The sequence below is a fragment of the Anas platyrhynchos genome, chromosome 5, assembly GCF_047663525.1.
Source record: "Anas platyrhynchos isolate ZD024472 breed Pekin duck chromosome 5, IASCAAS_PekinDuck_T2T, whole genome shotgun sequence".
NCBI lineage: Eukaryota > Metazoa > Chordata > Aves > Anseriformes > Anatidae > Anas > Anas platyrhynchos.
Window position 1 is genome coordinate 42,559,964 of NC_092591.1, and position 22,227 is coordinate 42,582,190.

The window sequence follows — 22,227 nt, forward strand, 5'->3', positions numbered from 1 at the left end:
ATATTACAACCTAACTAATTTCTTTATAGTCATTTTTTGTGCTTTTCACTATACCCTTTGTTTTCACACTGAATTTTGTTTAGAGGAAAACAATCTATTGGAAATTGTTTCTCACTCACAAACATTTTATTACAAACCACAGAGGAATGCTGTCTTTCCTACAGGAAAAAAAAAAAAAAAAGCACATAAATAAGCAGCACATATTCTTTCAGTTAAAAAACTTCTTTCCTTACTGTAAGCAAAGTTCTGTGTTTAACTTCAAGATGACACTTTAAATTAAAATCTCTTTAAATGATGGTAGTAGTTGACCATAAACACCAGCATTGCAACCCTACTAAGGTTTTCTTCTACTAGCTGCTCACAAATAAGAGCAGCCCTGGCTTCACCAGGGTTATTCACAGAGATTACCACTTCAATACAGAAAAATACACGTATACATATATATGTACGACTGATATTTTCTGTATTTCATCCTACATAAATAACCATAGGAAATTACAAGTAAAAGAATCCTAGACAATTTAATGCTTTAGTGTCTTGAATATAAATGGAGAAGAAAGCAAAGGCAATAGCTTGGAGTTGCAAATAATCACTTGTTAGGAATAATTACTCATTTAAGACTTGTCAATAAGGACAAATTTTCATTTGCAACACTAGTTTGCAATAGAACAGTGAGCATAAGTTATCAGTAAAGAGAAAAATAAACATGGAAATTTAAGGAATTCCTTAAAGAATACTTAACTTGCATGCACCCTGGATATCACCCCTTTTCCAGTGATCACAGCTTTAGCGTGGTAAAGGTATTCCTAAATGTACACTGTAGACAAAGATTAACTTTCCATCAAGTGAAAAAAGTGTTTGTGAAGTTCAGACACATCTACAGACTGTGTCACTACTGATGAGAATCAAGAATGGACTTAGAATACTGATGCATAACACTTGCATGCCTTTTATCATCAAGAGTTTGTAAAGAAAATCCAAGACCTGACTTTTCTTTAGAAAGATTGGGATTACAAGGAATAGCCAATTATAGACCTACTTCCCTTACTCACTTAGACAAGAGGAAATATGAAAAAAAATCAGAAGAAGCAGATAAACTTGTTGACATTTGGAATTTTACACATGAAAGTTACTGGAGTAACAGTTATGAAACATAGATCTGCTGGTCACCAGCAAAGAAACAAGAATAAACAAATTCTGCAGAAGTTACTCCTTAAAAGATTTCTTAAACAGTAAGAAGCAACTGTGTATACAGTAGAGAAAAATGAGGTGGAAGAAAATTAGGAAAAGATGAACTCCTAGAGCTTCAGATTCTCTTGAATTTTTTCCAGCATTATATACATAATTAAAGATCAGTCAAGTGATCCATGAGCCTTCGTTAGAAGTTTTTTCTCTTGACTTAAACATATTTCACTGCCCTGACCTGAAAAAAAGTGTAAACCAGCCATTTCTTGTTGGAACTAAGTCAGCATGTATTCATATGCCACTGAAGATTAACAGAAAAAAAAGTACAGAACAACGCTTAGGTTTCAAGCTAAAACAAATGCATCATAATTGTCATTTTCATATAATTTATTTCCCTTTTAAAGCATTTCTCATTCAAATACTAATTACAGAACATACTAGAAATGGCAGCAAGTTTTATATGGCTTTCCACACTTAACAGTGAATATTGGCAGATTAACGCATTTAGAGGAAAGAACAATTTCACAGAATGCTTTAGGTTACAGAATATGACTGCCACAGCAGACTTGTGGGACAACATGTCTCTTCTCATCCACCTATTATTCTACTTGTTATATGTTACATGACATTGAACATAAAATTAATTTCAAAAGATTTGGGCTACCACTCTAAAACTCAAGAACAATTCCCCCCAACTCTACCTCTTTCAAAGGAAGGTAGGAATGTCTGAAAAGAACTGTAATTACATGGGCATATAATCAGATATTATTGCTATAGACAAAAAGAATGTTGCATGAAACTAGCCAATATAAACATATGTTGCATGTTACAGGATATTATGAAAGCTTCATTTGTAGGAAATCATGAAAACCAGAAGAGTTAAGTCTGAATAAGAAACCTTTTACATGTCGAGTATCATTTAATGTTTTTATAGAGCTGAAGAACGTTACAGCAATTTTCCCTTCTCTAGGCCCAAGAGTCCAGATAAACCTCTTTCACCCTGACCACATACTAGTGGTTTACACTTCAGAAGCTGTACTGAGACTAAAACCAAAGTGAACATGTATTTCTAAAAAACGAACAAAAACAATCAGAAAGTCCAAGTTATCCAGACAGAAACTACTAAATGCCCCCAAATTTATTTGTTTGTAACAGTATATAGCATAGCTTATAATTGCATCTATATTGTTTTTAGAGATTTTACTTTTATAACAGGTTACATGCTCTAATGATTCTTCAGTTTCAGAATCTGATGAACAACTTGACAACTGGTTGGGAAAAAACAAAGCACAATGATTTCACTGTGACAAATACACTTAATGATTTGGGATTGTTATACCTCCAGTGAATAGAAGGTTTGGAAAACAGTATTTTGATTACAGGTGTCATTAAAGCATGACACATACTGAGAAATTCAGAAGCTGTCACCGACAGCCTAGTAAACAATTCAAGGTTCTTGCTAAAGGACAAGCAGACGGAAGACATTCTGCATCCTAAGTGTTCCAGCTGGCTTATAAAATGTTAGAAATACACAAGGCATACCTGATGCCAGCATACCCACTATTTATTCTGACAAAGAAAAGATCTGCTCTAGCTTGCTTTCCCAGAACAGCACTGGACAGATTAGAAGCAGTGTGTCCCATCCCATTCGGCTTTAGAGAAACAGCAGTGATAACAAAATGCATAGCGCTATCAGGTCTTGCATCTGGGTGGGCATGAAAAAAGATTCAAATTCCTGAATGGAAGTTTCAGAAAAGGAATAAAAAGATACTGTCTATATAACATCAACGCAATTCAAAAGATAACAAAAATATTTTGCTCCTTTAGAAAAGGTTATTCTGATGAAGTAAAATTTTCTTATTTTTTTACTTTAAAAGAAGTGTTTTGCTGTGTTTCCACAATCCAAGGAAATACAAAAGGTTATACCCAAGGTAGGAACCTTGAAAAGGATCCGGCTTAGCATTGACCAAGATAAAGAAAATATTTAAAACCCAGTGGACCCCAGGTTGGAATTTAAGAAAATCCATAGGCATCATTAAAAAACAACAACAAACAATAGAACAGAATTTTCACATGGTGAAAGCCCCAAAATTAGACAAACTATACAAAATAATACTGCAAGTTCCTATGAAAATGAGAGACTTCTACAATGGAAGTGTTTACAGGAACTCTACTGAAAAGGTTCCAATCCTGAGAACACAGAGGCTCCCAACAGGAAAGGATGCACTCCAGGAACATCTGGATGGTGACAAAAGCAGTTCAGGTAGGTAATGAAAAAGGTGTTCTGGCCAAAGTAAGCACAAGATAAACTCAGAATACTCACTGTGCAAAAACATTTATGATACTAACATCAATTTACAACCATTTTCCTTCAATTTATGATGGGCTTTGGTACACATTATCATCTGTACTACATTAAAACAAATGAGATGAAAACCTGAAGTGCCAAACACAATGAATTCAGTACTAAAGCAATGAATTCAGCTTCTGACCAAGAAAACAGTATGACAAGAACATCATCTAAGAAGATGGAGACTGTTATATTAAAAGAGAGATTCTCCTCCACTGTCCTTTAATTTAAGCTGGCTAGTCTTACTTTGTACAGCACTCAGATCTAATTACGACAGTAAGAAACAAGCCACACAGAAGTTTTTACTGTCTGGAACAATAAAATTCCTGTCCATACCTGTTAGGGACTTGTTCAACTTCTCACCTGATCTGTTGCAAATGAGAGGAAAAAAAAAAAAAAAAAAAAAGGCAACAGAAAAAAAAAAAAGTGGTTGGGGCCACCACTCTCCTGCTATTTCTATTAGAATTTGTAAACGTGAAGGCCGTATTCTCTACTAGTAAACTTGGTCACTGAGATCAACTAACAAGGAACAGCTTTCACTGTATGCTAGCTATTTGTTCTCAGTTACCAAAACAAGATGTCATTCAAATTAGATAGTGGACAAAATCCTAGTAATGTTTTCATGGCTGAGCCATGCCATAAATTGTTGAGGAGCAGTTTACACTGGAACTGAATACTGTGTGGAAGGACAAACTGCCAATTTAGTAGCAGACCACTCACATTCCAGAGCCCAAGCAGCTACCTGGGCATGTTTGAATTTGAAGACACGGATGCAGGCTTTTGCTCCCCATTCCTGCCTCGTCATTTTTTCTTTTTATAGCAGTAAAGTGGATTTTCGCAGCAGTTCATATGATGCTGAGATTTGAGTGTTATGTCTGTTCATATCCTTTTCTTCAGAGGTTCACATATTCCAGATTTGCTTTTATGAAATAATACATACAGCAAACAACATACAGTTTTATAACCTTGATTATTTTTAATTTTTTTTTATTTATTTATAAGTGCTTTTCTCTAGCACTTTCACTAGGAAACACTGCTACTATTCCAGAACCAAATGTCAGAGTTCCTTAACTTTCAGAACCCATAATACTGTTTTTAAGTCTTTAAATGAAGTCAATATTATAACAACTGATCCACACGATCTCTGTAATAGATTTATACTCTCCCTTATAAAAGCCATCACATCTTAGTTTGTTGGATTATGCTTTTTTCACTACTTTTAGAATGCCATCTGGTGTGTAGCTCAACAGTTCTAAAAGCCACATTATTCAAAAATGAAAATAATCCTATTTTAGAATCAATTTGAAGGCACTGAAAACCTTTCATTTCTTCCAAAAAGGTTTTTTAAAATTCATCAACCTTTCTGTTCCTAGGATTGCAGTGTTTCTGTTTCACATCATTCTAAAGGCTGAACAGATCTTTTGGATATAATGAATGAAATAGTCATTCTTTGTTGATACAAACAAACAATGGTCATCTGCTGTATTTGGACAGGTACTAGAAAATGCAACAAATTTGCTAAGAAAACTGTGCTGCAGAACAAAACAGTTATAATAAAAACATTTCTGTTAAGTTTCAAAATAAGAAAAATTAAGAAAAAAATTCTTCTTCATACAACAACTGAGGTATCTCTACGCAAAATGCTCATGAACATTTTCCCTAATACATTAAAATGTTACAGCTTAAATGTTACAGCTTTGTGTTGCAAAGAACTGTATTACTGTGTCTAAAATCTTTTGTTACACCAGTTCTGGTCACTATGAATGACCTAAAAGCTAATGAATTCCCATTGTTAATTATAACTCACTTTTAGAACCAGAACCTCTAGGTAGAAAAGTAACCATCATGTTAAGAAATGTAAGAAAATAACTGCTTCGTCTGTAGAGTATAACAATAACCAAAAGAAATACATTGGTGGATAAGAAAAAGTAAAAGGATTAACATTTTTAAATTATGTGTTCATAAAAAAGTCTCAAAGGACCCACAAACTCATACTGGGGTGAAGGATTAGCTGCTTTGAGATTAAGTGGTAGCGTTGGCATTTAAATAAGCACATATTTATTTTTTATTATGACTATTTCTTCTATGCTACACAGTATAAAAACACAGTCCAGCAACAGCTATTATGAACATGACTCATAGTTCACTCCGTTTTTACACCAAGGACAACACTTTCCTCCAAGTTCAGCAGCGCAGCCTAATATGGCAACAAACAACTACCAACTTTGCGAAGACAAAAACTCATCTGAACTGACAAGAAATAGAGCAAGAAATTTAAGACACACTGTTAAGTATTTGTCCGCATGGACTAAATGAGACATACGTGTTTTATTAGACCTGACAAGTTTCTGAATTTCCCCATATTCTTTCATTTTACAATTTTCCACCATTTTCCTTCCTATGATGAAATGTTTTTACAGATGTGCATCTTGGGTAGGTAGCCAATTCTTTCATTTTTCATATTAGAAACAACAGAATTAATTTAGATTTATGAATTAACACAAATGTTTCAATGCACTCTATTTGGGGCTTAATTAATATTCTTTGTACTCCAGCTGAACTATGTTGACTAGTGTAAAAGTCTGGAGCCAGAGCCTAACAGACTTACACAGCCAGTAGATTGATAGATGTAATTATCCCTCTTTAAAATTGGTCTAACAGCTGCCAAATAGAGCATGGGGTCCAGGTTTTGGCCCTCCACTACAACTACGATGTTGATAAACTGAAGGAAATTCAGTGGAGTGCCACCATGACAGTCAAGGGTATGAAGAATGTGCCTTTAACAAGGAGAAGCTGAGGGAACCTGTCTCTTTCATCAGCTTGAAGATGAGACAGCTTCAGAAGGACTCAACAGCGACACCCTAGTACCTGTGGAGGTCATCAAGAAGACTGACTCATTCTCTTTCCAGTGGTGCACAGTGGGAGGACATGGCCACACAGTGAAACTAAATGTTCAAATTAGTTATAAGGATTCTTTTATTTTTTCCTCCACAATGAGGACTGTCATGCAGTGGAACAGATTGCTGAGAAACTATATAGTAAGATAAACCCAACAGCAATCCGGTCTGACTGCACAGCTGACCTCACCTGAAGAAGGCATTTGGACTAGAGGTGTTCTGAGAACTCTCCTAAACTGAATTATTCTATGATTCTAGTCCTTATACATTTCTTTAGTGTTTGCTTTTAATTTTATTCTTTAATTGATTTAATTTTTGTAGTGCCATCAGCACCGATGATATCAAATCAGATTTCCTAATGGAAATGTAATGTATTGTGACAGTCTTTCTTGCCATATTTTGATAAGACCTCTCCCTCATCTGCAGTGCAAATTTCTCTCTCATAGTATTTGGATACAACTGTGATCTATGAAAATGACATGGATTATTATTAGGAACTCAGGCTATCAATCTTCCTTTTTTAGCAGTACAAATATAGTGTTGAAAATTATCCAGGAATAATTTTCAATGTTTTGACATCTCCAAGTCCTTTTAGATGAGCGCTGTAAAGAAGAACATATGTATCAATACAGAGGTATTTAATTAGGTGACAAAGATAAAACTATGTAAACAAGTGCAAGGTTATGCATGGAATCTGAACTACTTTGAAGGCAATTAGAGATTATAAATCAACTGTAACTTTTCTAGAAACAAACCTTGTTGTCAGTATCAATGAAATTTCCTCTATGTGGAAATAGGGTTTAAAGAAATGCTGTTATGGCAGGCATATATTAGGAAAATTCCTTGGAAGTAAAACATTCTCAATTATATGCTACTGCCTAAACTATGTTTTGGCAACTCCACCTTACATAGTGGATAGCGCAAAAAGATCAAAAAATTAATATTAAAATAATTTAAAATGTCCAGTTTCAAAAAGCTATATATACAGTAACATAAGAGCTATAAAAATGATTAGGACTATAAGCCAGATAAGTTTTCTAACTGGCATATCTTAAATACATTGTACATTAAAAAAAGGAAAAAATAAAAAATGAGTATCATTTTGCATAGAACAGTAGCCATTTTATAGGACTTTTCAATTACTTATTTTAAAAGTGTTATACTAACTATATTACACAAGACATTTACCTTTATACACTAAAGAATATGAAATAGGAAACCGGCTTTACAATATAACCTAGGAGCATTTCTGTACTTTCTATATTAGCTAGAAAAGATAAACTTTTAATCTAAGTTGACTTTGAAATGGTTCAGTATTATATTTAATATATTGCTTGTTAGGTAGTTTTTGTAGAATTTGTAGATTTGTATTCAGGAGAATTGCCAGGAAAGACGAGATCAGAAAAAGAAATAAAATACTTATAGCAATGATTATAGGAAAGACTACAAGATTACTGTGTAGATACTACGAGGAGTGTTCTGAAGATTTCTTAATTTAAATAACATCTGCACTGTAGTTGTGACATGGTAATAATCATATAAGAGATACTAAAACATGAACTGTTTCTGACTACAGGCTTTTATGCTACGTAGTATTAACACACTGATCACAGACTACAAGACAACAAGGTTGTACCGCAATGTAATCATATCAGTTCTGAATACATATACCAAATTTGTTTTTTCAATTAATTATTAAATTAAAATTTGAAGGAGATTCAATGACGAAATGGTAGTTAAAAGAAAATACTCTGAACAAGTTATATGATGTAAATTTTGAAAGATTATATTTAAATTATAAGAGCAGAGAGCCTTTGCTCCCTCCATTCCAAAAGGTTTTCAATAACGTCATTTCTAAAGGCTTATTAAGAAATAAAACTGCTACAGAATAATAAGAAAAGTCCTTACATGCAAAAATAATAAATTAAAAGGGAATAGGGAAAGACCAAACTATCCACTCTCACAGTGGAAAGAGATCACTTATAGTATTACATGCAGTGAGGAATCTGGAAAATGGGAGCAGACATCAGTGCCAATGGTTCTGTTATTTGGATGGTGATTGTTAGGCGATAAGGACGTGTGTCAGTGAAAAACCACAAAAGGGTCTCAGGACTAAGCAACTGCATAAAAGAAAGGCAAATGACATTCTATGTACAAAAATATGATGTACAAAGGAGAAAAACGATCCTAACTTCACACACAAATAATGGACTCAGAACAGACCATTATTTCACTCAAGAGTGAAATTTTGGATTATGATATCCGTAAAAAATGTTGGCTAGTGTTAATAGTCAAAGGGAAAATCAAACGTTAGGAATTTCTAAGGGAATATGAAACAGAAAAGAGTATGACACTGCTTATGATGACATAAAAGATTTACTTGCATGTTTAAACTGTATTCAGCTCTGGTCACTTTGCCTCCGAAGGATGCATTAGAACTGGAAAGGATTCAGAAGAGACCAAAAGGACAGTTAAAGCAACAGGTTGGCTTCTATAATAAAAGAATGAATGTAAGCTTACACTCCTAAAGCCTGGAAATGATTTGAGCTAAATGTCAGACGTCCACAAAATCATGAAGGCATGGGAAAGGGACTCTCTTCTAACACAAGAAGCTTCATAGAATAATGTCCAAAAATAAATAAAAGGATGCGGTGATTCTTTATAAATGCTCATTACTAAATAGCGTTTCTGCCACCTTTGTACACATTTTGCTTTGTCACAAAAGGGCTGGTAATGGGTATATTTCTGAAGATGAAAAATCTGCAAAAACTCACAGTAATGCAAAATGCCCTAAGCACAGATTTCATCAGAACACAATCTACATACACATTCAATTTTATTTACACATATACAATACAGACATTCAAGTTAAACACACAATGTTGTTCTTCCTGAACATGGAGGCTTTTCCTCAACAATGACTTAGGAAAACAGCAGTAATTATACAGCCTGAGTAAACTATTATTTAAATACCACTGGTATTTTATACATTGACAGACTTTGTGTTAAAAACATAACATATTAAGTGTAATTTAAGGGATTATTCAGAACATCGGATTTCATTAATCAGTACAAGGTCATTGCAAAATTGATCAGAACAAATATTATGTTTAAGTCATTACACAAGAGGATAGAATTGAGGAATCAAGATTCTCTCTCTTCTATTGCAGAGAAAGAAATGTAAAGTATGCATGAAGAGAGGCAGAGTACTATTCCACTTAACAGTACTCACAGGTTCTTCATCTAGTAAGAAAGCTACCAGGAAGCTACCTTGCATTTCAAGAAAGTTGAAGTTATATTTTAAAAGTCAAGCTGACATACCGAAAAAATTAAAAAAGGCTATAATTGTCAACAAAATAATAACTCTTCCATGTTAGCAAGCAGGCAAGCTTACGTAACTGCTCACACAAAATACAACTGCACGAAACATAATACACGATAACTGTTTGAAGTTAACTGAAAGCTATATACTAAAAGTATATAGATGCTTTAAAATGTATTAAATGTCCAATTCACTAACTGAAGTTAAACATGAACATGTTCTGGAAAACAGTTATAGTAAATACATATTCATATACAGTCTGTAAATAACTGTAATATAAATATTCACAATATATTTATGATTCAGTAAGACTTGCATCACGACTTCAAAAGACTGAAAGAAAATCTGAGAATCACAAGAAAAAAAGTTCGCACAAAACTAAATTGTACAAAAGCACTGCTGTTCAACATTTGAAGTATTCTGTTATACATACAGCTCCTGATTTACCAGAGTACAAAAACAGAACAAAACAATTTTTTAATCTAGTAGAGAACTTTAGAGCAACATTTTCATCTTAAATTGTTCAAGCTCTGAATGGAATAATGATAAAAGGCAACAATTTCCAGTGAAATTCCTGATTAAAATATATATTGAAGATAATTTACAATGCTTTATAGCAAGTCAGCACATGTATGGCATTATGTTTTCTGTATCTAAAAGGTCACAAGCATTTTGTTACCAGTTTCACCATCCTTACAAAATTTATCTGTTCAGTGTTACATAATGATAAAAAAACATCAAACTTTTACATTAGCAGTAGTTGTACATTTACCATTAAGTAGTTCCTTGTAGGTCAAAATTCTTTGCTGAAAACAATAAACTAGATGTGGCCAACTCCTCCAAAAGCATTTTCCTGTAGACAATGTAATTGTTTACCAATTAATTCTCTCTCTCCCTCTTTTACACTCAATCTCTTCTTTGGGTGATGTTGGTTCACTCCCTGTAGTCCCCCTGCACTGAACCTTAACAGAGATAAAGAATCAATAATCTCCATAATCTAAGCAAATATGTTCCCTGCTATTAAAATTTCTACACAACATTCTTATATGATTTTTAAAAAACTGTGTTTTCTTTTTAATATTTTGTTATTTAGTTTTGATTGGGATGATGAAAAGAAACTATTAACCTTTCTGCCATTTTATGAATGCTTAATGTAAAATTCTCAATTCACTAATATTTGGGCACAGTATATCTTTAGAATCTGTTACATTAATAGTTTTATAGTGATCGGAGGTTAAAACAATGCTAGCTTCACAAGTGGCAATCATTTATATGTCTTAAAACTTAACTCCATAACGTTCTATTTATTTATTCTAAAATAATACTGTATTATTATTTTAGAATATAATTATCAAGAAGTATCAATACAAAACATCTATCATTTTCATGTATTATACAATTTCCCTATTATGGAATTGTTATGGATCAACCGGATTCTGTTTCAAGTTTTAATGTCTCCTTAAACTCAGTGAAGCTTCACTCTGGAGTAAAACTTATTTCCACAAGGTAAATCCAATCGGTGCTGTGGATCTTAAACAAGCACCTGATTTATTACATTTTTTTCTTTCATTTCTCTCAGTCCCGAAGAAATAACACAGCTGAGAAACCATTCTAGCCTGTTCATCCTGACTAGACTTGCTTAATAAATATCACCAAATCAAGCCTTATTGAAAGTTGCAGAAATACCACTCAAAGCAGAATTTGTTAAAAAAAAAAAAAAAAAAAAAGTACCGAACTTTTTTTTTTTTTTTTTGTATGCCTGAGTCTGTATAAGCACACTTAGTTTGCAGGAACAACAGGTAGAAAGCTAACTTCAAAAAACAAAACCTCTATGGAAATCTGATAAAGTCACTTCACAATGCCATCTGTCAGTATAGTGTTCCCATAGTACTTCTAGTAGCCAAATATTTTGAAGTGGTATGAACAAAGACATTAGAAAAGAAGAAGAGTTCTTTCTGTTAAGCTACAATGATTGTCATTCAAACATGTGATTAACATCTTACACTGCACTGTACCAGACACACTGTTAGGAAAAGTTCTTAAGAAGTTAGCAAGGTACTTTATAAAAGCAGAATGTTCCTTCCATGACATTTCCATGTGTACCTTCCCCTTAAAAAATAAAACAACCTCCATGCAGTACATCTCCTCACCAACAGCAACAAGTCAACATAGCCAAGACAGATGCATTTTATATAACTCATTAAAATCATCTGACCTCTAATGACCCCCTGTTTCATGTAAAAGTTCCCATTTTAAATACCACGTTTTTAACTTTTAAACTGTGTTGAAAGAAGGAAGTCAAGAAAAAAAGCATAACTATACATAACCCATAGGTTAATTTTAAATTTCAGAATGAATGATTTAATCTCTGAATTGTAAGCTTTATAACATTTTTAAAATAGACTTAAGCTAAAGTTACTTGAATCTCACATTTAGAACATCCCCATTCACTGCAATCTACCATAACGTGATACACACAGGACAGTTTATTTTTAAATGCAGCCTACAATTTAGCCCAATACATATACATATTCATTAAGTCTGATCAATCTAATCAAAGGTGTCCTTGAAAGTATTCTCAAGGAAGACATTAAATCAGCATAAAATAACTACTATAAGCTGCACAGCAGAAGGAATAATGACAGTTACCATGCACTGAAACAGTTCCTGCAAGAAAATGAAAACCTTCTATATTTCTAGAAATGCATTCTAAATACTATAACCTTACAAACTGAATAATGGATGAAAATATTGAATAGAAAATAAGAATATGTATCTAATATTCACATACACATGTACATGTTCTGCACTAAAACTGAAGTATTTTAATTCTAAGACCTGAAAATGCCTTTATTCTTAACATAAGACTAACACACTAAACAAAAAACTGATGAATTAAAATATCTGAATGTAAGAATTTTCATGTTTTATAGATAAGTATTTAATTTTACTTGTTCTGAATAGCTAGCCACTTTCCCAGTTTCACTACAAGGCACTTACTAAGACATGAAACTCAACAGAAGTCCACTTAGCATAGCTTTCTGAAGAGTTTCACAGTTCCTGTATACGATCAATAATATCTTAGTAAAAAAAAGTTTGTTTTCTATGCACTTAACATTCCATCACATAACCACAATATAATAAAATATTTAAAATGCATAACATCAAATAATCCTTACTATTGAAACTTCCATATAATTAGAGCACCAGGACAAATATTTTCCATTTTTCAAAATACTGTCAAAAAAATCTGTCTTAATTCAACCTTTAGTTTTACTGATGAGTTTCAGAAGTTGATTTAAGCCTAATTTTGATTTTATAATCAGCTGCTCAAGTTCATATCAAGATTCTTCTTCCCTCTCACTTTCCCCACAACAGTGTCATGGCAGCAGATACTAATGAAAACACATAGTCCTATACACTAACAGAGATGAGGTAGAACAAGGTGTTTCGAACAGCAGGAGAAAAGAATAAGTGTTTAGAAAAAAATGTGTACATGTATGAAATATCTGGCTAGTTTTTCATTACAATCTCATTTTGCTTTCATGTCTGGTGTTTTACTCTGTAATATTGGGAAAGTGGTATTAACTCATAATTCATAAGGTACAGCGTCTGTCCAGCTACAATATTTGGCGTTTATAACTTCACAATCAAGACAAATTCTATGAATGGGTTTGGAAAAGAATATAAAATCTCAAACATTTTTAAGAGCTTTCTTCATGTAAGAATGAATGCAAGAGATCCTACATAGCTTGGAAAAATTACAGTTATTAACAAAGACTGCAAGTCAAATATTGAATAGAAAATAAGAAAGCAGAAAAGATGTTCAAGTATAGAAATCCTGGTAAGTAGAAACAACGTTTTGCATTTGACAAGATACAGAATCATAAAGAAATGAAACTGAAGTGGTGTGATCAGAGAAAGATCTCAGTCAAAAGACTTTGGAAGTTGTTTTTTGAAGAAACAGGAGTTAACCTAGATAAGGCTCTGGTAACCTGTAAGGAAGAACAAGCATTTGAAGGTTTTTACAAACAAATTTTAGATACATGCAATCTCAAATTTCATGGAAAGGCTATGCAATTTGACACTCAAATTACTAGCCTTTAAAAGGAAGAGTAGGTTATCCACAGTAACCAAAATGGGTAAGAAAGAAGTGTCAAAGAAAACTAACATCACCTGTAAACTTCTTTAATTCAAGTTCCAAATAGAGTATAAGAAGATGAGCACAGTCAAGACAAGACGTCCTAAGAAACAGGGGCAGGAAAACTAGATGTGTGGGTCATCACAAGAAACAAACAAACAAACAAACAAAAACACAATCCTGACCAAATCCATGTGCAAAATAATTTGTATTAAGAAAATGAAAAATTTTATGAAGTGAATGTCTGGCACGCAGACTGAAATGAGATGCAAGCAGGCAATCTACCAAATAATACAAGATGAGCTATTTGAAGACAAAGGTACAAATGGATTACAATTTCTTGCAGCTGATCATGAGTACAGAGCCTTACATCAAGTAAGTAACTGAAACGGAAGTGAGTATGTTGCGTACATGTGGATCAGGAAGTAGAACAGGGAGAGAAAGAGGGCAAGAAACAGCGGAGTCATACAGTTTAACAAGAGGAAATCACTAACTAATAGAACAAAAGCTGGAATGGATGAGCTTCAAAGAAGAAGAGAGGATTAAGTCAATATTGGTATACAATATGTATTGAATTATGTATGCAGGACTGCTTCATACAAAATGCAATAAACTTGCAGAAAATACATGCATCTGTTTGCCAAACAACATATAAAAGAACACTATATCTTGGGATTGCAAATAGGAGAAATAAATGCACTAACATCTTCCATTTTACATTACAAGCATGACTTGGCGGAGTTCATTACATGGTTGTAGAGCTGGTCATAGTTTTTCATGTTCATCTTAATTTCTGAATCATCTACAAATGCCAACTAACAAAAGAAAACACCAGTATTAAACACTTCCTTAATTAAAAGTTATTATTCAAGTTATGTATGCATTTTTATAGAACTGTGATGGTAACTTATCTTGAAAATGTTTCATATTTTGGTAGTTTTACTGAATAACATTTCTATTATATTTGAAAATACATATTTTGACAGTGTCACTGCTGACCTTAAGTCAGTGACTTATTCTAATTCTTATATTGAACTAATTCTTCAGGCTCTCCTTTGACATTATAGAAGATTTTTAATTATTTTTTTTTAAGTACCCTTTTTTTAAGCTACAAAGTTTAAAAAGCAATCATAAATTAGATCAAGTCAAAAGGCTCAGGCAAAACAAAAACAGAATCAAAATAAAAAAATCTTGCCATATAAAAAAAAACTATGTAACATCAATGTAACTATTGACTTGCCTTTTTCCACTCATTTTCTTATTTTTATGTAGGCATTATTTTTTAATCCCCTCTGCTGAAGTCGTTTATCTGCTACTTGTATTATAGTAAGAAACATTCTTTAAGTAAGAGCAGCTGAGACTTGGTTTTGTCCAAAATCATTGGAACTAGCGAAACAATGTTTAAAAACAAACCTCAAACCCTATCAGAAACAAGAAATAAAATTACTGAACCTGTAAGCTCTCACAAAACAGAGTATGACAAAACATACAGTACTAGAAATTGTCACACTATCAGATGTGCACTGCTAACAGTGATGAAAGCCTATTTAATCTGCTAATTTTAATGTGGTTGCTGATATGAACAAAAGTGGCATAAAAATGAAGAAATTAGACTTTAAACTTTGAAAAAACAGAATAGGATGATGTAATATTAGAAGGAATTTCTCACAAGAATCCTGTGCTGAATTAGAGCAACTTTCCAGCGATATGCCATTTCCTTCCTGTGCCACTCCATACTCCCTGAAAATATATAAAACGGAATGGGTTTTTACAGTAGATGGAGTCATCTGTTCAATCACTTTCTAGGCTTTATGATTGCTGAAAAGTATACCCAGAAAAATCTTATTTCACAAATAAATTTATTTTTGCTGTGATTCTTCCCTGTATGAACCACAGCTATAATTGTTACAGTACTGCAGACAAACCTGATGCTACCAAGATATTGTTAATGAACGTCCTTGAACAACTGCTTGCAGCTGGCCCTACATTGACATACCTTTCAGAAACATCACACTTAAGAAGAATCACTCTAAAACTAGAATTTAATTATTTAATTTTTAAATCAATGGAATATCATTGACTTCAGAACTCTTCCTAGGGCTTGACTTGAATGACAAAGACTAGAACTGCATTCCACATAGCGCGTCTGCTTATTACTAGACAGTAATTCAGCAAGCAACCTGCAAGCAACTCCGAAATACTTTCTCCTTACTCTTATCAAAAAAACAAAAAAGCCTGAAAATTTATCCACAGAACATCTACGAATGCCTGGCAGAAAATGAACTTTGAAAACAGATCTAAGGCCCAAGTCCAATACCGTAGAATTTTTGTGTACCAATTTGGACTACAGAGACTTTAAGTATCAGTACCTTTACAGGATGGGAATTACAGCTGCCTGCCGCACTCTCCTTCCCAGCAGTATCAGCCAAAGCTCACATTTCCAGTCTGTGATATCTGGTAAAAAATTGAATGGAAGGCCATGTCACTGCTCTGCAGATTTCTGAAACTGAAGTGTCTTTTTTTTTTTTTTTTTTTTGCCTATATAATGACTACAAGAACTCATACACTGTCCCTTCTGTAACAAGCGTATCAGTTTTGAACTGAATCTCCTGGGTGTAAAAAAAAAAAAAAAAAAAAAAAATCACACAACTTTCTTTTTGGAAATGTATGGACAATGTCCTTTGCAGCTCATTGTGAAAACTAGTCAATACCAGAAAAACTCTAATGGTATATTCAGTTCTCAAAAAAAAAAAAAAAAAAAAAAAGCCACCTTTGTTTTTAATCAGTACACCTACAATATCCTTGCTGAAGAGAAATGGATATTTTTAAACTTCCATTGCACTTTTGTACTACAAGACCACCACCAAAGCCCTTTGATTTATTCATCTTACTAGTTGTTCATCCACCACAAAAGTGATGTAGAGAATTGATGTATTAAAGGAAATTAAGACAAATAAAAACAGACCTGCTATGGGAGTATTTAAAAGTAAAATCAGATTGCACAATGGAAGACAACCCCAGAAGCAGAAGTCCTAAGAAGTATTCCTAACAAAACTGGGAAATAGAAATTACAGCAGCTTTTAGATTTGTATGGACAAACTTGAATTTTATGTAACAATTAAAAATGACATTTCTCCTAAAAAATGTATTTTTTTTTAATATAAGGCTTTAACTACCTACTTTGGAACCTTTTATATGGTAGTAGGATTTTTGATTTTAGTTTATTTCTTGTAATATGAAGGAATTAAAAAAATGGTTCTTCAGAATAATTCTAATAGCATTTTGCATTAAGTATATTACTAAGTTTTCTTGTTTAGAAGCTAAGCTCTTTGGTTTACCTAAGCAAGTGTTGTATATTATAGAACAATAACATCAAGAATTTTCTTTTCAGTAACAGTTCTGCCCCAACCAGACATGAACAAAAAATTGTATTTTAGGGAGTTTAACAAATCCAAATATTGTCCATAGAAACAATATAAGAAGAGTTATATAGCAAAATTTCAGAACTGCAGACGTTTGCACATATATGTGCATATTTGTTCATTCTATAAATCTTCTTTTCAAATATCTATCTTCTAATTTTTAAACTTTGAAGGACATGGAAAATGTCCATGCATTGAACTCACACAGAAATGTTATTGATGTAATTGCTACATAAATTGAACATGTCAGGACACAAGAAAAATATTTGGAAAAGTTGTAACAGTTCTTACATCAAGAAAGCTGATAAAAGATACAACTTTACTTATTTTTAGCAAAGTGAAACCACTTGGACTGTTGCATTTAAAAGAACAGCTCAGATTCTATGGGCTGGGGATTCCTTCATTTCCAACAACAGCTTTCGGACAGTTCTTTTCATGATAGCAAAGGCAAAAGCCTTCTCAAAAGTTGCAATAAAACATATCTTCTTTTCAGGTATAATAATACATATACAAAATTTTAAGGTCAGGTGCAAGTGGGTGTAAATACTATTTATTAATTCTACAGGTTCAGTAAAATCAACTGAACATTTATTTTCCTTTTTTTCTTTATGGTAAGAAAAATTTGTTCTCTTCACAGAAAAAGCAGTAGCAACTCAGTATGACTACCAGTACCTTCTCTATATTCAGTCCAAAAAATGGATTACTGTGGACTACTGTGACTATGAGATCCACAGTTGGCTTCACCATTTGCATTAGCTTAGGTGTTCTATAGAACACCTAATTACATTAGGTGTTCTAGAAGTCCAACAAATTATATAATCCTCAAACACAGAAATGTTCATATATAGAGTTTTCTCTTAAGAACACATTAAAAACATGAAGAATATTTTTTATGCAAGTTTATCTTCCATTTAAAACAAGTTGATGGAACTGATGGAAATCTGGTTACCTTGTCTGTTGACAGGTAACACTGCAGGACTCTGTTCCCAGTCGTGCACTCACCATAATTTAAACACAGGAAGTACAAGCCCCCAATTTAAGTGTTTATTTTGAAGCTTACTTATAGTTTGCAATGAAACATTGACGGTCTAGTGCTAATTATTTTACTAAATGCATAAAACCAATGTACTGGGTCAAAATGGTTACTTCTAACAATAAGTTTAAGTTCATGAAAAGAACAAAATATTGAAGCTTAAACTTGCTACAGATCCCTTTCAATACAGCTGTCCTGAAGAAATTTTATGACAAAATTCAGGAAAGAAAAAAGTAAATGCTTGGGATTACAATATTTTTCTGTCATTTTCGATATTAAAGTGCATACAAGCTTTAAGTGGACGTACTGAGGAATACAGATCTTTTAGTGAACCAAATAAACATCTACAGCTACTCCATTTGTTAGAGAGGAATTAAAACATTCAGATATCCTTGTAATTATTTCCAATAATTATTTCCAATACAATTAATTAGATCTACCATAAAACAGAAGCAATAATCTATTGACAAATATATATGATTCTCATATATAGATATATATAGATATATATATATATATACACACACACACGTACATATCTAATCATTCTGATTATTTTGGTCTTGGTTTTGGTATACTACAACATTTCCCATTGATATACAGGTAAGTAACTGTGCTTTATTGGTTACATATCCTGCACCTTACCATACTTCCACAGTATGAAATATTTTGTAACACATCACAGCACATATGTGAAACCCAAGATATTTAAAAGAAAAGATTTGACATCGTTTCCTCATGCTAAGCATGGCTTTGCAGAAGTAAGCATTTCATTATTTTTCTAATTTGATTCGGGTATTTAAAAACAGATGACAGTTCATCTCTTAGCCAATATTAATCTAAAATTAAGAGTATTTGCAAATAAAAAGTATATGGCAAATATACATATAAAGAATACAGCAAAGCTATATAGTCTATGGTCCTTTTTATTACATCACTCCTAACTCAATTTAAGGAAAACGCTGGAGTTTCAACTCCAGTATATAGTATCTAGAGGCAAAAGGAAGCACACAGCAGTTTTACATCTATAAAGAATCAATGTGTACGTTGAGGATTTTGATTTTTTTTTTTTTGTCTTAAATTCCAAAAGTTACAAAAATAATTCAAATATACCTGGAAAAAAGGAGAAGACAAACACACAAAGAGAAGAAGGAAGCATCAGATAAAGAGCTTGAAAATAAGCAGAATGTTTTGGTGGTGGTGGTGGTTTTGTTTTAGAACCATGCAAATAATCACAACCAAACTGTTACTTAACCAATCAAAACCAGAATAGGCAGCGTATACTGCTGAAGTCATATTTCTGAAATCACATTTCAGCTGTTACTTAACATCAGTGCTAAATTAATGCCTTCACAACCAAAGCAATTCCTCTGAGAGTTAGATTGCTTTACTGAAATTTAGTAAGGAATAGAATGCAAAAATTCACAGCTGCGCAATAGCAGTAACTCAAATGCATCACTTCAGTTTCTTTACTTTTTTAAAGTACAATTTTGAAGCACATTTCAATATAAAAGACAAGTATATTTTAAACATTTTAAAATTACACTTATTTTCTTCCCATGTCTTTTTTTAAACTTTAGTGACAAAAAAAGGACAGTTGTGCAGTATTTTCTGCTTCTTAATTACTAAAATGGAAACAAGAAAAAGACATAGAGGCATAATCTACACAAACTATGTGAATGTTTAAACAGAAAAAGGGAGAAAAAAATTGTGAAATTATTTTTAACGATTACTTTCTTCATAACTAAAATGCAACTAAATAGGAAATGTTTCATTTTGTTAATCAGTGAAAATTATGTAAAAGTAATTTAGGAAGTATTCCAAAACATTTAACTTGAAAATAAACTCCTACTTTTATATATATTTACACACATTTTATATGTTTTTGGAAAGTTTACTGAAGTAAACTTTTTAAACTAAGCCATCTAAGTTAAACAATTAAGCTTAATTACAAAATTAAATTGTCTTAGTTGTACAATTAACAAAAAAAATAGACAATTTAGTTACCAGCTAAATGTACTTGTATAGTACACAAGTCTTGAAGCACCCGTCCAGTGTTTTGAAAGAAAAAAGTGAAGTTATACGAAAACAGCTACCCTATTCTTCCGGAATCCAAGGCATACACGGTATGTTCATTTGTAATCTGCCTTAGATAACAAACGCTATGACTTGACAGTAATTTATGTAAAAGGCAGTTACATTTCACCACTTGAGTATAACAAGACATTCTAGTTAAGATACTGCAAGATGTGGAACTAGATTTACAATACTGTTGCAAAAAACGTTCTTTTAAAGACACATTAATAACATTTTTTGCTTCAGTATTATGTTGCACTGTAATCTTCTTTATCAAGTTAGAAACACCGGAGATTATATATTTTTAAACCTTTATCACTATATCATGTACTGGAGGACAGCAAACACTTACAACCCTTATTGTCCTCCACAATAATACATTCTAAATACTGGCAAATGAGACATCCAATTGAAGGCAAACTAAGACAAATAGCTTTTTTTGTTCTACTACAACATGCCAATCATACAACAGTTGCTTTTCACAGTCAGAAACGCTTGTGTTTTAGTTTAAAAGCTATTCTAGTAACAAAATCAAGAACTTCTGTGCATCTGTAAAGTACGTATCATATGCTTACGTAAGACTGAACTGTGCAACATTTGTTTATTTATTCTGTGTTATACCACAAAGCATTCATCAGCTGTTTTGGGACATAAAATCGTACTTCATAGCATATTTCATAGAGAAAGAGCATGCAAGTACACACAATGCAGACTATAGTCAGTCAAAACACATAACAGAAGACAGTTATGTCTCAGTTATGTCTGAGGCAGATGCACCTATAATACAAATAGGGATGCCACCCAGACTCAGTAGTACAGCTTTAAAGTCTCAGTAGTGAGACTCTCTTGGTTAAGTCTTGTAACAGATTAAAAAAATTAAAAATGTCTACAACTAATATGACAAATAGCCTAGTAAGTCTCACTGTTTGGGAGATGCTGGGAAGAGCCTTTTATTTAGATAGCTTTTACAGGAGGACACTATTAAGTTGAGGAGGTTAGGGAAAGACTGAAATTTTTGTGTAAAATTTCAAAGACATATCCCATTCAAACAACTACAAATTATGTTGGCTTCAATTGCTGGCAACTGACAGCAACTTTTCATTAATGGCAAAAAAGTTTAACGAATATTGATTTTAAAAAAAGCAGAATGCATAGAATTTATGAAAAGTAGATTTGATTTTTGACAACTTAAACTCTATCTCAATCTTAATGCTACTATAAACGAAAAAAATATGAAAAAATGAAACAAAGGTGACTACCTCTGTCCACTATAAACTAGTTCAATATTCTATTACACAGTGAACTTGGACTACCACTAGTCTATCATTAGTAGGTAAGAGGTTATCTGGTGAGAAAATCTTATTGCAATTCAGGCTGAATTAGCTCACACTAATACTTTGAGGACTATGAAGACTTTGTAGACTATATAAGACTAATTATTATTTATTATTAAATATCTTATGTAAAATATTTTGTCTTAATTTAAAAACTATCATGATTTCCTAACTGTTTTATCTGGCATTTTGATAACTTTCCAATTATCACAATTTGGTACCCATTAACTACGTTCAACTGCTTGTTACTAATTTGGACAGCCAAGAAAAAACTAAAGCACCAAATAACCATTTGCTTCTTTTATACTAATCACCCACATAGTCACCCCTAAACTAGATTCAAGGACACTGTTAAAGCAGAATGGGAAAATTAGATTACCTTTAAACATTAAGAATACTTAATTGTCAAGAAAAGCATGGAGTTCTTCATGTGTCGAGGCCACAAAATGTGAGTAATACCAAAGAAT

General features: G+C 32.6%; 1 protein-coding gene across 5 annotated transcripts in view; it reads right to left on the reverse strand.

Annotated features, from left to right (window-relative positions):
- The window catches only part of NOVA1 (NOVA alternative splicing regulator 1), a 140,920-nt gene that overhangs the window by 71,520 nt on the left and 47,173 nt on the right, over positions 1 to 22,227 (reverse strand). The window contains exons 2-3 of one of the 5 annotated variants that reach the window (XM_027458959.3): positions 16,265 to 16,349; positions 15,565 to 15,635 (exon numbers count right to left, since the gene is read on the reverse strand). The exons of 3 other annotated variants lie outside the window; for them this stretch is intronic. The gene's annotated coding sequence lies outside the window, so the exon portion shown is untranslated. The remainder of the gene's footprint in view (positions 1 to 15,564; positions 15,636 to 16,264; positions 16,350 to 22,227) is intronic. One more of the 5 variants, XM_027458961.3, reaches the window with a different exon arrangement.